The sequence below is a fragment of the Lathyrus oleraceus genome, chromosome 5, assembly GCF_024323335.1.
Source record: "Lathyrus oleraceus cultivar Zhongwan6 chromosome 5, CAAS_Psat_ZW6_1.0, whole genome shotgun sequence".
Classification (NCBI taxonomy): Eukaryota; Viridiplantae; Streptophyta; class Magnoliopsida; order Fabales; family Fabaceae; genus Lathyrus; species Lathyrus oleraceus.
The window spans coordinates 154,648,772-154,675,898 of record NC_066583.1 but is presented as its reverse complement, the minus strand read 5'-3'; the positions used below and the strand labels follow the sequence as shown (position 1 = coordinate 154,675,898).

Sequence of the window (27,127 nt, the reverse complement as noted above, 5' to 3'; positions counted from 1 at the left end):
CATCTCCGAAATTTCCTACAGTATATGAAACGTTGAATAATTCTGGAGATTAATCTCCAAAATATTCTGCAACTCAGAAGTTGCATAAATGGCCAATGTACCACATGTAAGAGGTCAACTTACAAAGGCGATAACTTGCTCAATTTTTATGAGATGAAAGACATTCAAGTTTCATGATCATATTAAATATATCCGTTTCAAATTTTATGTTTGGAAAAAGTTCAAATTCAACTTGCAAATGCATGTGCCAGGAGGAAATATTATAGGTCATTTTGGGCCACTACCATTGAACAAGTGATTTTCCTCAACTTATAAAATGCATAAATCCTTCATAAAAAATCCAAATAAGGTCATATTTGTGACCAAATTGAATAGGCTTGAAAGATATACAACTTTGATGAAGGAACTTTTTCCATTTGAAGTCCATAGCAAAAGTTATTCAAGGTGGAAGAAGTGAACATTTGGCCAAAGAATGAATGGCTTGGTCATGGATTCTTTTCAAGGGACCAATTGGATGATTTTCACCTTCACATTTCAAACTCAAATGCATGGCCACATGACATGATTTCAGCATGATTCTCAAGCAATTTTTGACCTGAATACATCACTTGATGAGCCCATCACACGCCCGTGCGAGCATGCAATGAGAATTTCTAAATTAGGAAAAATTTGAAAGTGTGTGGAAATGAATTGGAATGCCTATAAATACAACCCCTCATGCTCAGAATTGAGGACCTCAGGCCCAAGCTTTGAACCTGCAATCCAAACCCTCACCATTAAAGGATAACATTGAAGGTTTTCATTTGAAAATCGAGCTTCAAATCTCATTCTATTTTGAGATTGAAAATCCAAGAGTCCAAGTCATTTTCTGATCTTAATCACTTCCTACAAGCTTCTGAAACCAAGCCAAGCACAATTGGGATCAAGATCAAGCAAGGTTGAAGCTCTCTCGAAGGTAATTTTTTAGAATTTTCATCTCTTCGATTCTCCCTCAATTCTTCACTATTCTTTGTGATTTTTGGTTGGCTGAAGTCCTACAAATGTAGGAAAGAAGATTGAGTTGCTTTGAGGTCAAATCGAAGCAACTGAGTTCATGATCCTCAAAATTCAAATCCCTGTATCTTTTTATATACTTGGAATGGGAGAAAATTGAGGTTATATTCAAGCTCCTGAGCATTTTCTCTTCAAAATAGTGTCCTTATTTTTTCATTTTTCACGAAGTTGACGTTGGATCAGTCCGGTGGTCATCACCGGAGAAGATGACCAGAGCTAGGGCTCCGGTGGTGTGTTGGCTCCATCTCATCCATCTGATCTTAGTCCAAGGATCTAATCTCAGCCTTTGGTTTGAATTACCACTTGTACATGCGCGTTGATTGTGGACTATGGTGGATGATAAACGCTTGGCCATCAGATATGCCACCTTAATTAATGAGGGAGATCTGATGGCCCTTGTTTTTTTGTATTTTCTAATTTTCATTTAATTGCTTTATTTTGTTTAATTCATAATAATTTCATTTTTAATCAAAAAAATATGGGAATTTTACCAAAAATCTTTAAATATTCTTCTATTTCATTTTATGAATTAAAATTATTTTTTCGATTAATTTTGATATTTTTCATGAATTAAATGTTTTTATGCATATTTTTAATTGTTTAAAAATACTTCTGACTTTTCAAAAATGATGAATTTTTTTGTCTAAGGTGTCGTACCTCATGAAAAAGGGAACACGACCTGGCGAAGCGCAATCACACGCTCGCAATGATGGACTAAACAGAGTTGCCACCGAATTTTATTTATTCCTAAAAAGGAAAGGGGAAATATCGATAAAACCCAAGACAAAACGACAATGATTATGGTCATCGCAACCAAATCAGGGTTCGGGAGTCGATTACGCAAGGGGAAGGTATTAGCACCCCTCACGTCCGTTGTACTCAACGGGAACCATTAGGTTAGTTGTGTGCATTAGTTTTAGTTTGAAATGTTAGGCTTTAAGTTATTAGGTGGAAAAGAAAGAAAGGAAAAGAGGAGAATGTTTTTGGATTTTTGATGAATGACTAAACCTAAGTTTTTTATTAGTGGGCCTGACAAGATTTACAAATCCTACTCCTACGTATCTCAACAGAGAAATCAAGGCTTACGTAGTTCTGGGTAGAAAAATGTTTGTTTGTTGGTCGATTTTAGCGAAAGCTACTTTGTGTCAAATCGACGAAAACATTGTTGGACTACCCAAAACAGGCGGAAAAACATTGCCTTGCATTGTTTTGAAACAAAGTACCTTTCGTTTGAGAAAAGATTTAAGAGGTCAATCGCACGGCGACGAGAAAAGAAATTGATTGATTTGATGTGTTTTGAGTAATGGCGAGAACTTGGATGGGTGAGATATCCATCTCGAATCCTAGTCTCAGGAGTACGTGGTATCCACACGCTCCATTTCCATCTTATTTGTAAAAGTGTTTAATAAGAATTAAGTGTTTTTGAATTTGATTGAGAAAGGGTTTGAAGAAACCACATTGACAATTTTAAATGACGACGAGAGCTAAGATAGGCGAGGCATCCACCTCGAATCTTAATTTGAGGAGTGCACGGTATCCACCATGTTCCATTTCCATCTTTATTGAAAAGTGTTTAGATAGGAATTAAGTATTTTGAGTTTTGTTGTGAAAATGACTTGACATTAGATCAAGCATTTGATGAGCGATTGAGAAAGATTTGAATGAGTGTTTGAGAGAAAACAAAGTAGATAAATTTGGATGATGGCGAGAGCTAGGATAGGCGAGACATCCATCTCGAACCCTAGTCTCAGGAGGGCGTGGTATCCACCACGTTCCATTTCCATCTTTATTGAAAAGGTCACAAGTGTAAGGCTCTTGAGCAATGACATTTCTCTTACCCAACTTTTTACCTTTTCTGATAACTTCTCGCCAAGACCTTTTGATCTTTTTCACCATGGGATGATCTTCTTCAGCACCGTGTAAGATGAAAGGCTCTAAAGCTTCAGTTTTTGGAGGGTCATTCATAGGGTACCCATGTTGCCTCAGAGATAACATGGGGTTATAGTTAATGCAACCCTTGGTTCCTATCAAAGGTACATTGGGGAAATCTCCAATGCTGACAATAACATCCTCAGTCTCCCAATCCCCAATATACCACTTAACATGATTGGAGTTGAGGGAAGCTAACTTTTGGGAATGCTTGAGTTCCTTTGAGACAAAAGGGCCTTCTTCAGGCATATGGGATCTAAACCAGGCATGCAACAACTGCGCATAACACAAGATGGTTCCTCCCTTCTTCTCATGGCGATCGTGGAGAGCATAGTAGAGGTTTGCTAGGAGGAACAGTACAAGGTTACCAGAGAGGAAAATTCTCACCGCCAGGTGGTCCACAAAATGATCAATATTTGGGAAGAGAACTATCCCATATACCAACACGGCTAACACAGCATAGAAGGCTTCCCAATTCCCTTCTTTTTCCATCTTCTTAGCTTGATCTTCCAAGAACTTCCTAGAAAAACCATTGAATGCTCCCTTCACATCCCAATTGTCCACGAATTCAGAAACTTTCAGACCCAAAGCTAAATCTATCCTCTTGGGAGGAATATCTTCATCGAACTTAGGAAATGGATTATGATCCCTCAAATTCCGGCCTATGATCCTCTCGAACTCCGCCATTTGAAGGCCACTCTTTTGTTAATCCGTCATCACCAACACTAGAGGTTGTATCCGATGGAGCAACATTCATATCAGTTATCTGAATAAGAGCATCCACTGTATTCTGAACCAAAATATTTTCAGTTTTAGTAACACTATTATTTTCCTTGGTTTCTTCATCAATGGCTTTGTCAGCTGAATCCAGTGAAGATGAGCTGGAATTTGAAATTTTATCTTCCATGAGAGCAAATCGGAGGACATCTAATGTAGCTTCGATGTCAAACTCTAAGAGAAGATATAGATTCAGGTAAGGTTGCTTTGACACGGAATTTGAAGCAGTCCGTGAACTCATAGCATTGGAGTCCTCTATCAACTCTACAAGCTCTTGCATAATCCCAGGAGGTAGAAATCCAAGCATGTCCTTTAGAATATATGGCTCAAGAAGCTCCAAAAATGTTTTTCACTGTTGAACATGAACATCCACAAACTTGGAGAAAATTTTATCAAAAAGGATGTCTGTTTGTTTTACATGACAGCAAAACTCAACAGCAACTCCACCAACCCGGGTATATTGTTCCTTTATTTCAGAGTGTACTAAATTGCTTCTACTATTTGAATCATTGGGTTGATCAGGTTTTCCAATTTGGTTGCAGAAAGCTACTGAAATGTAGGAGAACACTTCGTCAACATATGATGTAAGCAACTCCTCCAAGAAGGGCATTATAGCCTCATTGTTGGGTTGAGTCTCAGAGAAGACCACCTCACTGTTCAGTTTTTTCCGTCCTTCATAATCTTCCCATGTTTTCATATTTGGTACACAATGCCCCTGATAGAAAATGAAGATTGCAACATTATGCAGTTCATGTTTCTGGTTAATGATGAGAATTAGAAGACGACGATGGTTGTTCCGAGCCAACTCTGTGGTTCTCATCCTTTTCTTAAATTCTAGCAGGAATACAGAAACCTGTCAAAGCATCAGACAAAAAAACTACTACCAAATATCGAACTGTGGTGAATAGGCTGATGAGTTTTTTTGATTATGATGATCGACAGACGAATCCGCCATTGGAATATCACTCCAAGGACGAAACGAGGGCGAAATACTGGACTGAAAGGTCCCCCAATGGGCAGAGAAGGCCGAACCTTGGCCTAGAAACGACGCGGGTGAATTATTAACCATGAAACCTGTTCTATTCATGTTCATATTCATATTCATATCAGTTGTTGTTCCATGATGATCATTGTTCCAATTCACAATCCTATGATAATTAGCATCAAATCCAACATGTTTGATTCAGAGAAAAGTGTTTGATCCTTGGAACCTGAATCATCTTGGAATGAATGAAGAGAAAGACCCAGATCCTGTGTTGATATGTTTGCTCTTGAGATTACATCAGAAAGGTAGCTTTGAAAATTCATCAACTCGTCGGAAAAACACAACAGCATCATTATCAATACTTGATTGAATGAAACCTGAATGATTATGGTTCTGTTGCAAACTGTAACCAGAAGATTTTGAATTTTCCGCCGCAATAACCATTTTAATTGTTTTGTAAACCATTATTATTATCCTCCTTGTACTTGAATTATTTCTACCATTTCTATCATTTGATACTTCCAATATGTTAACCTTCGGCCTAAATTTGCCAACTGTAGATCGTCCATTAGGATTTGATGAAAAAAATGAGAGAATTTGCTTGAAGCAGCTACTTTCGATTGATTATGATGAGAAAAAGCATTCCCATTAGAAATAGCATTTACAGGTTGCACTGAAGCATCAGAACCTCAGTTGGAATCCACTGTTCATGTTCTGTACTTATCTCGAGCAGAGCATTGCAAAGAATGAGAATAATAAAGAGTTACTTGAATTCTGTTTAGATTGGTGTGAGGTGGAAATAAACACTAGCCAGTACTAACAGGGTCTACCATTGTTAATCGTGTTCCACTCAGTTACATTTGGTAATTGAGGGAGTTACTAAATGCTAAAGAAAAACAAGCAAGTCCATTAGCAAGTTGTCATTCCTAAAGCATCCCTCAAGGTTAAACTGAAATTGATAACCAGTCAATCTCCAATCGTCCATAACAGCACAACGACATCTCAAATAATTGGAACAGCGAAAGGACTGCCACGCTTCCAATAGCAATTGCAGCATCAACATACCATAGCAAAAATGCAACTGCAATGAGCTGTTATGCACACAAGCTGCAACATGAAACAACAAACCTACAGCATCCCACAACATTCACGATCCAGCATAACAGTCTTCTTTTTTTTAAACCCAACAGGGCCTATGGATTATGGCTGCAGTTTCAAAATCTACTATTCCTTCAAGGAGTGAAGCAGCTGCTGTAATCATACAAGATGCACATAATGGTTTCAACTCAGGAAATAATGCCAACAATTTACTTGCTCAATTTGCTGGCCTGGTTGACTATTTATGCTTTCATGTTGATTAGTCAAGAGTAAAGACAATCAATCTCTCAACTGAGGTTAGTGCTCTAAAGGTGGATTTCATCCCAGATGAAAGTATGCCGAGTGCTCTCCTTTGAATGGTCCTCTGGCAAATTCTCTGCCAAAACAGTAAATAACTTATGATCTTTCACTTCATTGAGATGAAGTGGATTGAGCCGCTTAACCTTTTTCTCATCACTACTAACAATAAGCAGTGAAGATTCCTTCAGTGTAGCAGCAATAAGTAATTGGTCCCGTGTGAGCTTCTTTGTTTTTCTAAAAGGAGCAATCACTTGTATAGGAACAAACCCTTCCTTATTCCTTCTTACGAGACTTCCTTTGTATTTTAGAGACCTTATGTATGATGAATTAATCATATGCTATGTAAATGGAGGATCATGATTGAATAAATGAATGAAATAAACAAAATATGAATGAGTATATGGAAATTCTTGAATATGAAGTGGAAAATTTTCCAATGTAATGAAGAAATATGAATGAAAATTTTGAATATGAAAATGTAGAATTTTGAATGTGAAATGGAGAATATAAATACGAATGAAGAAATATGCATGGAATTTCTTTGAATCATGAAGGAACGGAAAATGAATATGAATGATGACCAAAAACAAAACTTTTTGCACTTGACACATGATTTCTTTGAAAGAAAGTGAGAACTAGCAACGTGACAAAGCAAGATGAATAATCATTTCGATGAAACTGGAACGAAAGATGAAACATGAGGTTCACTTGACTCCGACAAATGGAAGAGGTTTCAAATCTTGCATGACTAAGGGGATTAATCATCTTATACCAAAATAAAGAAACAAAGCCCAAAAGACAAACATGGACTGGTCGTGGTAGCAAGTCCAACAACTAATGTTGGTGGATAACATCATGACCAGATGGAATGGTCATTGAAAAAAAAATGCAAACGAATGATTGATGGGAAAAATTTTCAGGGTCAAAATCGGGGTATGACATAAGGTCCTTTGACCTTGTTTGACATAGGATAAATCTCTTGGCCATTTATTTGGTATTTTGAAGAGGTTTTAGGTTTTGACCAAACTAATTTGTATTTTAATGCATTTTTAAATTTATTTTTAATTGATTAATTATGTAAAAATTATGTTGAACCATTTTTATGGTCTTGTGATGTTTGACTATTAGTTTGGGTCTAGGTCAAAGTTGATTTGACTTTTGATGGATTAAAATCATTAGATTTAGGGGATTGATGAAATGTACATTTCATCTCCCAAAATGAATGAATAATTTAATTTGATAAAATTCCTCCCATAACCAATTTGTGTTTCTCTCACTCCCCTCCCACTTCATCTTCATCCCTATTCATTCCAATTCCTTTCATTGGCCAATGAAATCTCAAATATCCTAAGGCTAATTGGTTCATCAATGACCTTGTGTCAGATGAACCAATACAAGTATGGATGAGATAAGTCCACCCTTTTTGATCTTTTCTTTTAGTGTGTTGTATGTTTTAGGAGTTTGGTTCATCATACCAAATCTCTAACATGCATTAACACCTAAATTTTTATTGCCCGGTGAAGCTAGCGGAAATATACCCAAATGTATCGCACACTCGAACATACAACAGAGTCGCCATCGAACTTTATTTATCCCCAAAGGGAAGGGAAAACAACGATAAAACCATGGGGAAAGAGATATACTGGATAAGGAAGTCAATTATACAAGGGGAATGTATTAGCACCCCAAACATCCATGGTACTCCATGGCAACCGTTTTGATTCTTCTCGCTTGAATATGTGTGATATCTAAAGATTACTCGCAAAAGAATGGGAAAAGGAAAAAATAGATAAAGTGCTCGGTGAGGATTGGGGCCCTCATGCCTACGTATCCTCATAGTGCAATGAGGAATTCAGAGCTTCATAGTTCAAGGAACTAGAGGCGGGAGATGGAAATATGTGTGATAAAAGTATGGTCTGAACCAAAGAATAGTGTTTTGAACTCCAACAAGGGTGAAAAGATGAACCAAAGAGTAAGGTGGCCATTACCAGTACGTGGACCAGCAGACCGCCACTATAGGGTAAAACCGAAAAGACGAAGAAATAAGTGTTTGGGCACGGTCCCAAACATCTTGGTTCACAAGGTGACGCAAATAGGAGCGCAAAGGGGTAATGTATTTGGCTCAAAGATAACTGATATATCACATGGAATGAAGGAAGGTAAAATATGAATGCATCATGAAATTGAATGGAATGAAGTGACCAAAGTCACAAAATTGGATATTTGATGATAAGTGACTGAAGAAGTATTGTTTGAAATCAAAAAGTGGAAGTGTATTGGAATCCATAAGAGAAATGAGGTTTCTACCATAGAAGGAAACAACTCTAACCGCTATGTGGACCAACAGGCCGCCACTATATGGTGTTTATCCAAAAAAGAAAGAATTATATGTTTAAGGTTGTAGCCCAAACAACTCTAGGTAGAAATATGGACTACATTAGGTGTCCTACAAGTATGTATGTATGGAATCCCAAAGAATGTGTTTTTCAATGTCAAAGAAATAGTATGTCACTGGGTGAACTATTTATGATTGAAGGTAGATAACAGATTGTGAAAGATATGAATGATGCCCTAAGGCAGCAGAAGGAATAATTAGAAGTATGCCCGCCAAGGATTATCATCCTTGTGCCTACGTATTCTCATTGTGCAATGAGAAAGTCAGAGTAATCGTAGATCATAACCACGAGAGGAGAGAGAGAGAGACATTTGTCTAAGCAGCGGGGGCTCACAAGACAAACACCACTTCAAGAGATGATTGTAGTACTGTAGTACAAAGAATAATATCACTTGTTAGGGAAACGAATAGTTCGAGATCAAATAAGGATAGTATCTTGGATCCAAGAAGGGAAATACTCTTAATCGAAGAGCAAGGTAGGAATTTACCAATACATGGACTAGCAGGCCGCCACTATAAGGTAAAGCTCAAAAGAAATACCGAATTAAGTGTTTGGGGTTGTAGCCCAAACAACTCTCGACTGAAGAGATGAACTGTCATTAAGACGTCCAAAAAAGATAGACAAAGAGTCCAAGGAGAAGTATGATTGATCTCAAAAAGATGGTATTGATAGAACGAATGAAGAATGAATGATTGATAAATAGGGTAGCAATAGATAAGGTAGCTCACGAAGAAACTGAGTTCTCCTGCCTACGTATCCTTATAGCATAATAAGGAAATCAAAGCTTTCGTAGTTTAGCCCGCTAGAGCTGAAAAGAAAAGAAATGGTAGGGCTGCCCAAAGGCGAGGTAGATTGCTTAACAAGCAAGTAGATTGCCGAACTCCATAAGGAAAGAATGCCAAGATCTATATCTTATGGGTAAAGAATGAAGCCAGAGTCCGAACTCCATAGGCTGAAGGGGTTCACCAAGGTCTGCACCATGAGGCAAGGGATCAAGCTAGAGTCTGAACCCCATGGGCTAGAAGGTTGCCAAGGTCTGCACCTTGAGGGAAAGCAACAAAGTAAGCCATAGTCTGAACTGATAGGCAATGCATGAAGCTATTGATTGAGAAATGGGTATATGACCCTTGCATGGAATGGATGGGGATTGACTGATCGGAGAGAGAAGAATTTATGTTACCGCTTGTGTTATTAAATACCTTATCAATCGTTCAATTCAAGTTGCGCTAAAGTGTATGAATAGAGGTGAATATGATGAGCGCTGGGTCATTCGTCCCATACCCAAAGATACTCAAAATGGGGGTAGGAATACTTCATTCCCACTCCTTCTCTATTGCTTAAGGCTCGTGTCGTACAACTCGATCCATGATTGATAAGTCGTTGATGTATTCCTTGCTTGTTGCATGATGCTTTGTGAAGGGAGAGAGACTTGTCAATCGTATGATTAGAATTGTGCTAAAGTCTATGAACAGAGGTGGATACGATGAGTGTTGGGTCATATGTCCCATACTCAATGATACCCAGAATGGGGGTAGGAATACTCTAATCCCATTCCTTCTCCATTGCTTAAGGCTCGTGCCACACTCTTATAACTTTGACTTGACAAGCTTTTGAAGATGCCACCTTTGAAGCATTTGTATAATCTGCTGCTTGGTATGACTGAGGATGCCTTGATTGAGAAATCTGACTTGAGGCTTCGAATTCCACAACTTTGAAGAAAGGTATTATTGAGTGACCAAAGGTCTTTTGGTCACTCAGTTTAGACTGTGGGATTATACAAGTTCAAAGGATTTAATTGATCAAAATTGCTTTTGATCAACTTTATCCATGGGTTTGAAGTGATTTGGAATTTTAGGTTAGAACTTAATCTCATGGTTAGAATTGATCAAACTAGCCTAAGGGAGCATGTTATGGTTAATTAATGTTGATTAAAAACCTATGTTAAAATCCTAGGGGAGCATGTGATTATATGAGTGAAAATGTCCAAAATTACACAAGCCACAAAGTGGTATACAAATTCAACAAACAAGCACAGATGAAGCATTAACACTCACCAACCTACAAGATGGAGGATTGTCTTGGAATTTGTTACAATTTGGGAGTGATGGAGATTAAGAAGAGAAAACCAGAGATTATGCTACTTTGAACCGTTAATCCTCTTCCTCTACGATGAACTCCTCCTCTTCAAGAATCAACTCTGGAAATTCTGAACCGAAGAGTTGTTGTTAATGTTGATCATATGAATGTAGGGATGATTATTGAATGCAAGAGGTTTAGCTTAATTAATAAGAAACTTCAATGTGAAGCTTGCTTCAATGGTGGTTTGAGCTTTGGTGTAGGGTGAATAAATAGAGAAGATGAAGTGAGAAAAGTTGAAGGTGATGTTTGCAGAAAAAGTGGTGAAGTAGTGAAAACTGAAGTGAATTGTGGAGAATAGTGAGTGAATAGTGGACCCTTCAGATTTTTGTGAAGATGAGAATTTATAGGGATTAGGATTGGGATTAAGGAGGTTTGGAGTTAGGCTTGGAGTTAGTTAAAAGAGGTTTGGAGTTAGTTGGGATAAACTCAGTGAGTTTAGGTAGTTAACTCATTGAGTTGGAAGTTAGTTAATTAGTTAACTTAGTGGAAATGTGTTCAATTGACTGGTTATTGTAGGTGACAGTTTGAATGAGATTAGTTTTGATGTTGGTTTAGGCGCAATGTAGACTCAATTATGACTTATGATTGTAGGTTAACAATAGTTGTGTTGGTGGTTTTGGTCTTGGTTAAGATTGTACTAGTTGAAGTATTAGTGGAATTTACTGCACTTGGTTTGCTGCAGGTTTGATGTGTTCACAATGCATGTGGTTGAAGCTTGATGAAGTACCAAACATCGAAGTGTCGTCGAATGCTCACGATTCTCCTAGTGTATATTTGCCTTCAATTGCAAAATTTCATGATGAAGGATCATGCTTAACCCAAAAGTTCCCTTCTCACATTAATAGTGCAAAAATTTGCAAAACAGACTATGAGTCAACTCAAACAGGGAATGAGTCGACTCAAACAGTGCTTCTCAGGGTTGAGTCAACTGGTGTGTCGACCTGTCCGGACCCGTGGCGAGACGATTGAAAGGAAAATTGATAACGAGTCAACGAAAAGGCATTAGTGAGTCGACTCAATCAGGAAATCCCAGAATTGAGTCGACCAGTAGGTCGACCTGTTCTGACCCGAGGGAACATGGTTCAAAGAATGAAGGAGCATGAGTTGACGCAAAGGGTGAGTGAGTGGACTCACTCAAGCTGCCCAAAATTGATTCGACTGGTGGGTCGACCTGTTCAGACCCGAGGGTTTTGCGCCGAGTCATGAGTTGAATCACAGGGCCAAAAACCTCCAAAAATGAGTTTTTTTGCAATGTTACACCTTTTTTTGAACACTTTTTTGTATGTAATGGATATTTTAGGGATGGAAATGGAAGGAAATAACCAATTGAATAAAAACGACTCGACTTAACACATGAGCATGACCATAAATCAAACCCGAGATTTATAATTGACACACGAAGGTGAGAAACGGGAACCCTAGGGACCAAGCAATATTGGTGTGACCATGATTAGGTGAATGAATGAAGGTGGAAGTTACGAGACCAATGACTCAGATTATGACCAAAAGACTCGAGCATCAAACGGGACAAAATGGACGGACCAAGTACCGGATGCTGAGTGTGACACACTAGGATCACCTGAGATTTCATGAGATTAGGGTTTTGGACACCTTGGGGCAAGTGCATGTCCAAACCAAGCATTTCTAGTTGTTGTACCAACAAATCGAAGCCCTGCAAGCCAAACACTTGAACTCCATGGTGATGAATGGTGCTTATGCATGAGTTATTAATGCATGAAATTGAACTCTAGTCAAATGGTTAGATGGACATATGAAGAAAAGGGGAGGGAAAATTTTGGGATACAACAGTTGCCCCTATTTAATCTTCTTAAACTTGAATATGGAAATTGCGTATGCTTTTCAGGTGTTAAAGGTGGAAGAGGATTAAATACTAACGTATCACCAAATTTTGAACGATGAGGGCGGACGTAGTGAGAGTTTTGTGGTTTGCCAAGCAAGGGTTGAGCTTTGGGTTAATCGATAAAAAATGGATTTTTGGATTTTCTTGTTTGCATGGTTTCATGTTATGCTTTATGAATGTTATGCATGAATGAAACGACATGGTGTATGCATGATAATGATTTATGCAATGGTTAAGCCAGGTGCTCATACAGTGGATGGTGGGGATTTTGGGATAGGATGATGATCGTCCAGACATGATTCCCCGACACCTACTTCAAGCTCAAAAGCTGTTGTAACACTTCTAGATTAAGTCCGAAACATGGAGAGAGTTCGTCCCTGCGCAACCTGCCTCTGCCCCAATATACTGGGTATCTGCACCAACTGACCCAGTCACAAGTTCTGGAGTGGCCTCATCATCTGAGTATCTCAAACTAGTTGGCCCCAACATCTTGAAATTGTATTCCCTCGATCAACCATCCTGGGAAGGATTGACTTCTCGTACTCTTGAGATAGCTTTCCCCAACATGAGCCTTGAAGTAACTTTTGCCCCTATCCGGATGATTAAGGGAGATTTGTAGAATCTCGACGTGGTTGCCCCATATTGACTGATTTTTGAAGAGATCTGAGCTATGGGATCTCACGAATTTGGGTCAACCTTCCCATCGTGTAAGCTTCCTTGATGTCAAATGACTGCTCAAATGTAAAATGCTCATTTTAAGAATGATAATTATAATATCATGTTCATGCAAGTTTTGAAAACTCAAGTGTGTTCACTAAGATTATGACATCTAGTGAACGAATCACTGATCAGAATGCCATATCAGTATCAATACAGATGACCAGCAAATCCTTAAGAGTTAGCTTAACGTGATATTACCATAGTATGCTATCAAAATATACCATGATTCAATTAGGTCTTTTGAGGGTTGTAACCTGTCCTGGTTCACGGTTTTTAGAAAGGAAGCATAAGGCTCAAGACCTAATCTAACCCACACATTCTTCGCGATGTTCTCCAGTCCTACGTTCAGTTAGCTTAAAATAAGCGTTCATATTTCAGAAAAGGATTTTGGATGATACCAGAGATGGTTAAGGAACCCACGAGAATTTGGAGCGATAATCACTCATCTTTTGATTCGGTTGGCAGTCACATTGATTTTCTCTTTTGTTGAGGATTTTGATGTTGATCCCCTTATTTTTGCCTGGGTTGGTCCTTCGGGTCTGCAGCCCACCGGAATACCCTAACTTTTGCCTAAGTCAATCTTATTTTCAAGTTCTTGACTTAGCGGGCTTTTCATTTGCTTTTGGCTTTATTTTTCATTTTGTTTCATTTTTTCTTTTTGTACTTGAGCAAATCCTGTGACACTACTTTCTCGATTTGTTGCACAGGTTGTGGCTGTCTCACTCTTTTTGTGGTAAGGAATAACCATTCTGGATTTGTGATTCTATCCTCTTGAGAGGGATATGATGTGGTTGATCACTCGATGAGATATTCTCCTTCTGAAATTTGAATGCAAGTCTAAACTGAACTGAATATTACCTTGCCCCTGGTTTAACATGAGGCTTTGTATGTATAAAGAAAGAAACTCCTACTTCAAGGCCCAAAGGGGTTGACTAGGGATTAACTTCCTTATATCTCCGGTGTTTAGGGATTGAACAATGCCTTACATCATCAACACGATCTTATTCAAAAGCATACAGGCAACAATCTCACGTATTTTAATTTGTATCATTCTCTTTTGATTTTATTTTACAAACAATTTGATACTGATAAATAAAGTATGAGTGAACACGAATGGATTTAAGAAAAACATGCACGTTTATTTCATTATGATCATTATTCAAACAAACAAGTTCACAATTGAACGATTCGTTGACATACAAGAAAACATTACAAATGAGACATGGTTGAATCAATATGATATTGCTATCCTTGATACTCCTCTGAAGAAGCAACTGAATCTGAGAAATCTTCGCCACTAATTGCATTCACAATCTGTCCACAGTGATCTGGCAACGGGTTTGTTATGACATTGGGTCCTGCCTCGGAGAATGACAAAACCTTATGATCAATTAACTCTTGTACTCTGGCCTTGAGGACCAAACAATCCTCTGTAGAATGCCCTATGCATCCGACATGGAACACACAAGACACATTAGGATTATGCTTGTTATTGTAGGGAGGCATTGCAGGCAGAATCTCCTTTGGCACAATTGCCACTTGCTGGACGAGATATGGAAGCAACTGAGTGTACGATACCGGTATCTGGTCATGTTGAGGACGCTTCTTATCAAATCGTCTATGTTGACCTTGATTCTGGTTTCTGCTATTTTGCTGATTCGGAGAAGCCGGAGCCTGTGAAGGTTGCTGATACTGAGGTTGGTATGCAGGTTGCTGATATTGGGCAGCGGTAATGTATGGATAAGGGTAGTATGGCATATGAGCCATAAGTGCTTGAACTCGAGGATAGATATTTGCTATTACGGAATTTGCCTCGACCTCTTTCTTCTTAGCAAAACCCTGAGATTTCTTGACCACTGTCTGGCTATCAATATTAGCAATCTTTCCAGTTTTCAGCCCATTTTCAATACGCTCTCCAATGGTTACCATGTCTGCAAAGTTGGATGATGAGATACCAACCATCTTCTCATAGTACAAACCTTGGATTATACCCATAAAGATGTCAACCAATTAGGCATCTGTTAGTGCAGGTTTAACTCTAGAAGCCATCTCACGCCATCTCTGAGCGTATTCCTTGAATGTTTCATTGCACTTGCAGGCTTGATTTTGCAGTTGTAACCTGGTATGAGCCATGTCTAGGTTATATTTGTATTGCTTGAGAAAGGCTTTAGACAAGTCCTTCCAAGATATGATTTTACTGTGTTCCAGACCTATATACCAGTCTAAGGATGCCCCAGATAAGCTATCTTGGAAGCAATGGATAAGAAGATCATCATTATCAATGTAGGATGCCATCTTCCTACAATACATGATGACATGACTTTTAGGACAACTTAAACCCTTGTATTTCAGGAGGTCTGGTGCTTTGAAGTTAGGAGGAAGCACCATATTAGGAAGTAGACACAAGTCTTTAGCACCCATACCATAAGCAGAGAAACCTTCAATGGCTTTGATCCTTTCATCTAGTAATCGGTAGTCTGAATCAACAACAATCTGATTGGCAGGCTGAGGATTAACTTGATGACTAGGAAGATGAACACCCTTAGAAGCTGCCTGTGCAAATTGAGGATACCCTTGAGGATGCATCAAACCTGGATTTACCATCTGACCAACAGTCTGATACTAGTGATTCTGATATGGAGCATAGCGTGCCCCAAGATACACAAATGGAGGTGCAACAACAGAAGATCCCTGGGATGAGGAGGAGGTATCTAAACACCTTGATTCAAATTCTAAATAGTAGGTTGAGTAGCTCGAGGAGGAAGACGAAAGTGAAGAGTAGGACCTTTGTATTCATCTTCATTGTCATTTAGAGTCTCAACAATCGTTGGTACAGAAGTATGAAGAACCTATTCTGGGTTGATCTCACAGTTGTCAGCATTAACCATTTGAGGAGAGTGAGTGGTCATGCCCCAAGGATGGGAAATAGCATTCCCATTGGTAGGATGAATAGAAAATGGTTGATATGGCACAAATGCATTCCCATTAGCATCTTGGGGAGTGAAATTCAGAGGCAACCCCCAGGGATAGGCAATGGCATGCCTACTAGGACCTGGCTGACATATAGGTTGGCTCACCACAGGCTGAATCACAGTGTCCATAATAGCATCAACATAAGTGGTGACGACAATAGCATCAGTAACTACAACAGAAGTATGATTGGCAGCAGAAGTGGAGGTAGTGGCCTTCTAAGATTGAAGGTACTCCAATATGGTGTTCCTGTTACCCTGGAAGCTGTCCATCTATCTTGGACTTGAGCCAAAGTTTCCCTATAGGTAGCATTCTCTTGTTCCAGATCTGCCATGATTCTCGACTTGTTAGCTCTTGTGAAGTACTGGTGTCGAAGAGCATATAATAGAGTTGCCATCAAACTTTATTTATCCCCAAAGGGAAGGGAAAACATCGATAAAACCCCGGGGGAAAGAGATATATTGGGTAAGGAAGTCAGTTATGCAAGAGGAATGCATTAGCACCCCAAACATCCATGGTACTCCATGGCAACCGTTTTGATTCTTCTCGCTTGAATAGGTGTCATATCTAAAGATTACTCGCAAAAGAATGGGAAAAGGAAAGAAATAGATAAAGTGCTCGGTGAGGATTGGGGCCCTCATGCCTACGTATCCTCATAGTGCAATGAGGAATTCAGAGCTCTGTAGTTCAAGGAACTAGAGGCGGGAGATGGAAAGAGGTGTGATAAAAGTATGGTCTGAACCAAATAATAGTGTTTTGAACTCCAACAAGGGTGAAAAGATGAACCCAAGAGTAAGGTGGCTATTACCAGTATGTGAATCAGCAGGCCGCCACTATAGGGTAAAACCAAAAAGACGAAGAAATAAGTGTTTAGGCACAGTCCCAAACATCTCTTGGTTCACAAGGTGACGCAAAGTGGAGTATAAAGGGGTAGTGTATTTGGATCAAAGATAACTGATATATCACATGGAGTGAAGGAAGGTAGAATATGAATGCATCATGGATATGAATGGAATGAAGTGACCAAAGTCACAAAATTGGATATTTGATGATAAGTGACTGAAGAAGTATTGTTTGAAATCAAAAAATGGAAGTGTATTGGAATCCATAAGAGACATAAGGTTTCTACAATAGAAGGAAACAACTTTAACCGCTATGTGGACCAGCAGGCCGCCACTATAGTGTGTTTAGCCAAAAAAGAAGGAATTAGATGTTTGAGGTTGTAGCCCAAACAACTCTAGGTAGAAAGAATGACTACATTAGGTGTCCTAAAAGGATATATATATGGAATCCCAAAGAAAGTGTTTTTCAATGTCGAAGAAATAGTATGTCGCTGGGTGAACGATTTATGATTGAAGGTAGATAACAGATTGTGAAAGATATGAATGATGCCTTAAGGAGGAAAAAGGAATAATTAGAAGTATGCTCACCAAGGATTCGCATCCTCGTGCCTACGTATTCTCGTTGTGCAATGAGAAAGTCAGAGCAATCGAAGTTCGGAACCACGAGAGGAGAGGGAGAGACATTTGTCTAAGCAACGGGGGCTCACAAGATAAACACCACTTCAAGAGATGATTGTAAAACTGTAGTATAAAGAATAGTATCACTTGATGAGGAAACGAATAGTTAGAGATCAAATAAGGATAGTATCTTGGATCCAAGAAGGGAGAGACTCTTAATCGAAGAGCAAGGTAGGCATTTACCAATACATGGACTAGCAGGATGCCACTATAAGGTAAAGCCAAAAAGAAAGACTGAATTAAGTGTTTGGGGTTATAGCCTAAACAACTCTCGACTAAAGAGAGGGATTGTCATTAAGATGTAAAAAAAGGATAGACAAAGAGTCCAAGGAGAAGTATGATTGATCTCAAAAAGATGGTATTGATAGAATGGATGAAGAATGATTGATTGATAAATAGGGTAGCAATAGATAAGGCAGCTCACGAAGAAACTGGGTTCTCCTGCCTACGTATCCTTATAACGCAATAAGGAAATCAGAGCTTTCGTAGTTTAGCCCGCTAGAGATGAAAAGAAAAGAAATGGTAGGACTGCCCAGAGGTGAGGTAGATTGCTTAACAAGCAAGGATGTGGTATTAACCAAAGATGGTGATCAATCACAAGGACAATAAGGTTTAGCCAAAATCTGAACTCTATAAGGCAAGAATGCCAAGATCTATATCTTATGGGCAAAGAATGAAGCCAGATTCCGAACTCCATAGGCTGAAGGGATTTACCAAGGTCTGCACCTTGAGGCAAGGGATCAAGCCAGATTCTGAACCCCATGGGCTAGAAGGTTGCCTAGGTCTGCACCTTAAGGGAAAGCAACAAGGTAAGCCATAGTCTGAACTGATAGGAAATGCCTGAAGCTATTGATTGAGAAATGGGTATATGACCCTTGCATGGAATGGATGAGGATTGACTGATCGGAGAGAGAAGAATTTTTGTTGTCACTTGTGTTAATGAAGACCTTATCAATTGTTCGATTCGAGTTGCGCTAAAGTCTATGAATAAAGGTGAATACGATGAACGCTGGGTCATTCGTCCCATACCCAAATATACTCAGAATGGAGGTAGGAATACTCCAGTCCCACTCCTTCTCTATTGCTTAAGGCTTGTGTCGTACAACTTGATCCATGATTGATAAGTCGTTGGTGTAGTCCTTGCTTGTTGCATGATACTTTTTGAAGGGAGAGAGACTTGTCAATCATATGATTAGAATTGTGCTAAAGTCTATGAACGGAGGTGGATACGATGAGCACTGGGTCATATGTCCCATACTCAAAGATACCCAGATTGGGGTAGGAATATTCTAATCCCGTTCCTTCTATATTGCTTAAGGCTCGTGCCACACCCTTCTAACTTTGACTTGACAAGCTTTTGAAGATGCAACCTTTGAAGCATTTGTATAATCCGCTGCTTGGTATGACTGAGGATGCCTTGATTGAGAAATATGACTTGAGGCTTCGAGTTCCACAGCTTAGAAGAAAAGTCTTCTTAAGTGACCAAAGGTCTTTTGGTTACTCAGTTTAGGCTGTGAGATTATACAAGTTCATAGGATTTAATTGATCAAAACTTCTTTTGGTCAACTTAATCCATGGGTTTAAAGTGATTTGGAATTTTAGATTAGAACCTAATCTAATGGTTAGAATTGATCAAACTAGCATAACGGAGCATGTTATGGTTGATTAATGTTGATTAAAAACCTATGTTAAAATCCTAGGGGAGCATGTGATTATATGAGTGAAAATGTCCAAAATTACCCCTAAAGGGTAAAATGGTCTACCAAAAGTATCAAATCATGAACAAAAATTTAATCAAAATCTAATTAGAAAACTATACAAAACATCAATTGGCTATAAATAAAGCCTAAAGCCTAATTAGACTTAATTAAAATGTTAACAAGACAATTAGTAAAATTACCAACACAAAGCAAAAATAGGATTGAAGGTAATGGTAATTAACATGTTAGGCAAAGGGGTGCAGGCCCTGAACAAAGAGTGCAGAATTCAGCAATAGAGGTTTTGGGCCTACTAGGATAAGCCCAAATGCAGTTGGATTCAACAACTATGCTGCCAAGTAAAATAGGGGTGTAGAAAGCAGAGTTTTGGGCTTAATGGTTAATCCCAATAGAAATTGCAAAGAGACACATGGAAGAAATCTGCACTCACTCTCTTATCTCTACACATCATCTTTCAATTTCATGTCAAAACATAACCACCACCAGAGCTCCGACACCACCATGCCGGAGGCGGAAGAGCCGTCCGTAATCAAGAAAAAGCATCATTTTTCTGCTCCTCTCAACCTCTTCTATCCTAATCACTTAATCATTCCAATCGCAAATTAACTAATTCTGGAAATTGAGCCACTAAGGTCAAGAACCCTAAGTATGAAAATCTGCAATTAAATAGAGGGGGAGGAGAATCCAACCATCAAACTTTGGGGTTTTGATTCTCCACTACATAAGCCACAAAATGGTATAAAGATTCAGTAAACAAGCACAGATGAAAGATGAACACTCACCGATCCACAAGATGGAGGATTGTCTTGGAATTTTTTGCAATTTGGGAGTAATGAAGATGAAGAAGAGAAAACCAGAGATTATGCTACTTTGAACTGTTAATCCTCTTCCTCTACCATGAACTCCTCCTCTTCAAGAATCAACTCTGAAAATTTTGAACCGAAGAGTTGTTGTTGATGTTGATCATATGAATATAGGGATGATTATTGAATGCAAGAGGTTTATCTCAATTTATAACAAACTTCAATGTGAATCTTGCTTCAATGGTGGTTTGAGCTTTAGTGTAGGGTGAAAAATGGAGAAGATGAAGTGAGAAAAGTTGAAGGTGATGTTTGCAGAAAAAGTGGTGAAGTAGTGAAAAATAAAGTGAATTGTGGAGAATAGTGAGTGAATAGTGGACCCTTCAAATGATGGTGAAGATGAGAATTTATAGGGATTAGGCTTGGGATTAAGGAGGTTTGGAGTTAGGCTTGGATTTAGTTAAAAGAGGTTTGGAGTTAGTTGGGATAAACTCAGTGAGTTTAGGTAGTTAACTCACCGAGTTAGAAGTAGTTAATTAGTTAACTTAGTGGAAATGTGTTCAAGTGACTGGTTATTGTAGGTGATAGTTTGAATTAGATTAGCTTTGATGTTGGTTTAGGCGCAATGTAGACTCAATCATGACTTGTGACTGTTGTCACATTACGCGAAAAACCGGCGGGAAACGAAAACAACAGAGCCGCCACCGTGCGTTATTTATCCCAAAGGAGGGAAAGGAAACGCTCAAAGTAAACCTGGAAAGAACATGGTCTCGCGACCAGAGAAAGATGGGATCGGGAGTCGGTTATGCGAAGGGAAGGTATTAGCACCCCTACGCATCCTTCGTACTCGACGGGATCCATGCACAATAGGAAGGAAAATGGTTGCTAAAACACTGCTCAAACACACACGCACACTGGCTGAAGGAGACACAAGAAAACAAACAAGACTGACTCGGCAGGATATCGCATCCTGGGCCTACTTAGTCTATCAGGAATAGACATCAGAGTCAAAGTAGTTCGGACTGGGGAAAACATGCTCGCTAGGATGTCGCATCCTATGCATACGTATCTTCTCGGACGAAGAAGAATCAGAGCATTCGTAGCTCGGCTAACACGCACACAAAACAAACACAGGCAAAGGCAAACGTGGAGCCCGAATGCCAATCACTGGACTTACATCAGCATCCGAACCAAAACACACACAAAAAGGCAAACGTGGAGCCCGAATGCCAATCACTGGACTTACATCAGCATCCGAACCAAAACACACGCCAGGGGGTTGAAACACAAAGGTTGAAAAAGAAAAAAGGGCGCCCGGAGAGATCAGCTCATCTCCTGCCTACGTACCTCATCTGGTATGAGGATCAGGGCGACGTAGTTCCCCTACGGAGGGACACAGGACTAGCCTAACCAGATAACAGAGGGAGACACAACTAGGGTGACTACGACTCGAGCCTAGATGTTATCATGCAAATTCATCCCTAAGTTAAGGTTTCTAGCTAAATTGCACAGGAAGCAAGCCTATCCTAAACATGACTTGCACAGGAAGCAGGCCAAACTAAACCTATCTTGCACAGGAAGCAAGTTAAAGCAAACACACAAGCACAAGTAGCACACACTATATGCAAGCAATGGGCTCAATCAAGGTTAGGTTTTAGTCGAGGGGTCATATCAACCTCAACAAACAAACCACTGTAACAGGGTAATGTTTACTCTTAACCCTAACATTGAGAGTTAGGGTGAAGCTGATGAAAGGTGAGTGAAGATGAGACTTCACAACTCTTATCCCTGGCCTGGGAGAGCTTAAGACAAGAATGTGTGGGTTCAGAAAGCGGGAACCCTTCTACACATATGACACTGACTCAATGTACAATGATCTTGGGTTAATATTTGCAATGCATCAACACAGTGGTGTGAGCAAAGCAGATGACACACAGAATAGCAGGGGATGGATTGCACATCCCTTATATCTGCCAATGCCTCTTCACTTAGGAGGTCTTTGAATATGTGCAAGGACAAAAGTAAACAGTCACAAACATTGCCTCTTAAGGAGGACTTCAGACAGGTGCCTGGCCAAGTAACAGGCCAGGTCTTCCAGACTACATGGAGTAAGGAAATTATACCTCAATGCAAATTGCTTATCAAGCAAAGCAAAGCAAAGTTCACAAGGAACTAATAGCAACTAAAGTACCTGAAATCAGTCAAGCACAATTAGTATACCAGACACAAAGTTAAAACAAACAGCATAAGCCAACAGACAATACAGTCAAGCATATGTGCAAAGCAACAAGCTCATAACAAGTGAGCTAAGCAACCTACAAAACAAACAAGTTATTTCATGATAAACAATCAAACTCATTCAACTTGTATTGATCTCTTTGAAGCATTTGTTGCTTAACCTGAAAAACCAAGCTTAAACATGAGCAACAAGACCACTAGGACAAGCCTAGGGTCAAAAGGGGATAAGAAATTTAAAACAGCAAGGGATAAGTGTCCAAAGTCAAGACAAATCAATCAAGAAGCAAACCCAAGTGATTTCACAATCATATCATTCATCATCATCATTTCACAAGCAGATTAGGTCAAAACATGTCAAATAGAACCTCAAAGAAGTCAACAGAATGTCTCAACTCAAATTAAATCACAAACATTCCAAAAAATCCTCAAATAAATCATGATCAAACATCATCCACAACATGATAAGCACACCAAATTTCAGCTCATTTGGATCAAAGGAAGTAGGTCAATGAAAATCAGAAAGTCATGGTAAGCAAAAGCATACTCATACAAAGCATCAAAACATGCACCAACTTCAATTAATCATAAAACAGAAACAACATATGATAAATGAATTAGACTAAAACCATGACAAACTTTAAGATGTCTACAATTCACATATCAAATTTCAAGTCCATCCAATAATGTATGAGAATTTCACAAATCATATGGCATCATGTGTCACTAAAGTCAACAATTTGGTCAAACAGGGGAGAAATTGTCAATCAAATAGGAAATGCATTCAAAAATTCCAGAAAAATTCACACACATTCTCAACATGCACAAGTGTCTTCATGCAAAAATCCAGACCATTTTGAGTTCAATAAGCATGGTAATTAAAATCATGAAGTTGGACATGCATGGTGTGACACAAATTGTCACACCCCTATTCAAAAAATCATATCTCCACAACCAGCAATGATAAAATTACAAACTCTATACCAAAATCACCATGAACATGTCTAGTTTAAGCACAAAAAATTTGAGAGGCATTGGATCATGTATCATTATTTCACAAGTAATTTGGCAAGGCATACACAAAATGGATACACATGAACAAACCCTAGGCATTTTTACAATCTACACGAGCAAAAACCCTGAAAAAACACCATAAAAAGCTAGAGGTCAAGAGGAGCATTTCACAAAAAATCCCATCAAATTTGGATTAAAACTGAGTGACTTATGATTTTTGGAAGATTGGTATATCAAATGAAATAAATATTGAAATAATGAAATGGTTTAAATAAAATGAAAACCGGCAGTGGCAATTTCGTAATAACCCGGTCCCTTAAGTGAAACTCTGCGTTTCACTTAAGGAGGTGTCGTCCTCTGATTCGCGCATGGCAATAAAACAGTAAATTCATGCAAAACAAAAGCTCCAAATGGCCAAACGCGATTCTGGGTTTACAGAAACTAGGGTTTATGCACAGTTCATCTTGTTCATCAATGGTGATGAACTTTTGTTCCAGTTTTGGAAAATGAAAACATCATTCGAATCATCTTGCAGAGTACATGAATAATACAACCATCATTAACCCTAATTCGAACTAACAAGGAAGCAACAAGCAACATAACATTCACATATGAAATTTCATGACAACATAACTTTCAAAATACTTGACCATTTTCCACGATTTAAAGTTCAGTATAACCAGAAAGGCAAGATCTATCCAAAGCATGTCAACATTTTAAGAATAGTGTGATTCGAAATTTTAACTAATCTGCAGGACAGTGATGGAACAGTGGTTGTTTGGCCGTGACTAGTGGAAACAGCAACTTCTTGATGCTCCAGATGATGAATGAATGAGTATTGAAAGCCCAGTTACCTCAATTCCAGCTCAAAGATCCAACTGCCATGGAAATGGTTCAATGCAACAGTGGTAATTTCTTGCTCTACAGTCGTGAAACAAAGCTTGCAAAGGCCTCCAAAATGATGGTAAATGATGAAACAATCAACAGGGCACGAGCTCTTTTGGAGATTTTCAGAAAAAAGTTCAAGTAAGGAAATGAGAGCTTGAGAGAAAATGAAGTTTTTTGATCTGGTTTGTGTGTTGTGGCTAGGGTTTTCAGACTGAAAATGTGCACTATATAATCTGATTAGTAATGCTTAAGTGTGGTTAGTGGAATGGTAAGTGAATTTGGCTCAATGAAAGTGTTTTGGTCATTTGCTAAAAAAAACACTCAAATTGCATGGGGTGCATGTTAATGCACGAAATTGGGCTTAGGCATACCCCAAATATGATTCCTGAACATTGGCAAATGGTGAAAAGCATTGGCAAGGCTTAAATTGAAAGCTCATTTTTTCACCTCTCTCTTTTTTAATTCATGCCACTTGAAAAAGGCTATTTTGCTTGGATGATTTTTGGTAAGTTGTGATGAAGGATTTGGATAGAGCATATCAAATATGACTTGTAGCAAAAAACCTCACTCAATTTGGCCAAATGGTTTGGAAGATATGCCACTTTGAAGTTCAAAAATTCTTGAGAATGATTTGATCATAACTTGCCAACCATAAATGAGAAATGAGTGTTCTTGGACTTTTTGGAAAGGTGAGAGCAAGATCTTCAACTTTCATGTTGGACAAAAGTTCATTTGAAGCTTGTATGATGATGTAAATTTGAGGAGAAAAACTTTCTATTCTTGGCAATTTCCAATTACAGGTCAACTTACTATTTTAGGAAACTTCTTGTCTGACTTTATTTTCTCCAATCTTGATCTTTGAAATGTCAAATGACACTTGTATGGACATGAATGAAGCCTTTCAAACCATCTCCCACCTTCAAATCCATAAAATCAAGCACAGTTGACCATAGTTGACCATAGTTGACTTTCTAGGGCTTCTGATGGACTGAACAATGACTAATGACTTCTGAGCACCCAATCCTTGACCAAATCACTTCAAAAGGACCCCTAGGTCATGTGAACATGTTGGACCAACCCTAGGGCCTTGTCTCAATGGAAATTGCACTTGCTTGCTTGATTGACTGATCTCCTGACCAGTTTGACCTAATTTTGTCAGAGGACTCGCACTTGGGCAAAGGACAATGCAATGCTATGCTATGGACTATGTTATGTTAATGACCTAATATGAGAATGTATGTACCAAAGGTAGGTGCAAATTTGAGGTGCTACAGCTGCCCCTATTCAATCAGCTGGGAACCTGAACGGATGAGAGCAACGGCTGTCAGACTTTCAGGGTAAACAGGGATTGAATACCAAAGAACCGTAGAATTTGCACACTGCTGGGAATAATACAAGAAAAGCCAAGTCATTTACCGATGACGGTTGCACGATAACTTCAGAAAAGCGAAACCATTTACCGATGGCTAAATACTGGAAACTTGATATTTACCGATATCAACTTCAGCGAGACCATTTACCGATGGCTGCTGGGAAACAACTTGATGTTAAAAGGGAAGAAGGACCATTTACCGATGGTGGCTTCAAAGTAACTTGATATTTACCGATATCAACCTCAACAAGACCATTTACCGATGGCTGCTTCAACTGGGGACTCGATATTTACCGATATCGAAGAAAGCGGGGCCATTTACCGATGGCGGCTAAAACTGGGCATTCAATATTTACCGATATCGAAGCAAACGGGACCATTTACCGATGGCGTCCACCTGGGGGACAAAGAGATATATTTGTAATGGAATCAGACAAGACGTTTACCGACGACTCTTGGGGATCTCGATTTTATCAAAGGACAAACGCACGACCAGACACTTACCGATGACTGGGATGAGACTCGATGTTTACCGACACCGAAACAATGGTGTTTAATGACATCCAACAACGACCAGACATTTACCGATGACTGGGGAGTAAGACTATGTTTATCGACACCAACAGAGAGGTGGACCCTTTACCGGGGAAGTAAAAACAAATACTTGTAACAGGAAACCAAACAGGACGTTTACCGACGACTCTACTGGGGATCTCTAGCTGGGGGAATTATCAGACATTTACCGATGACTGAGGAAAAAACTCGATGTTTACCGTCATCGAAAGAGGATGTTTACCGACATCAAAAAAAAAAAAGACCAGACATTTACTGATGAGGGGGTGAGACTCGATGTTTACCGACACCGAAACAATGGTGTTTACCGACACCAAATAAAGAACACACGCGGGTGCTGTCATGACACTTACCGGTATCACCAGAATGACATCTTAGGTACGTCAAGGCAAGGCTAAACACTTGCTGGGGGGCTCACTGGGGAGAAACAAGCTTTCCGTTCGCGGACGGGTGAGGAAGTAAACCTCTGTGGGGATATCAATCCTGAATGTTGTCAGGAGCAACTGTAGCAGACGTGCTGTATCGATGTTGAACAAAATGATCCGCCTCTGCCGGGGATACAGTCTGGTTAGGCTAACATATGAATGCATATGTTTGAATTTTTTATATGGCGTAATGCTCCAAATGGAATGGGAATGCTACGCAGTTTTGAGGATGCAATGATCACTATATGCAAAATGCAAAGGATAAACAACCCGCCGGGGAACACGCAGGACGACTGCGCTGAGAAACCATCAATACAAATCCACTGGGGGAAAACAAAGCAACTCGCCGGGGAT

General features: G+C 39.2%; 1 pseudogene; it reads right to left on the bottom strand.

Moving 5' to 3' along the window:
* Positions 1 to 4,520: 4,520 nt before the first annotated feature.
* On the bottom strand, positions 4,521 to 5,209 carry LOC127079394 (transcription factor TCP10-like; annotated as a pseudogene).
* Between the last annotated feature and the right edge of the window lie 21,918 nt (positions 5,210 to 27,127).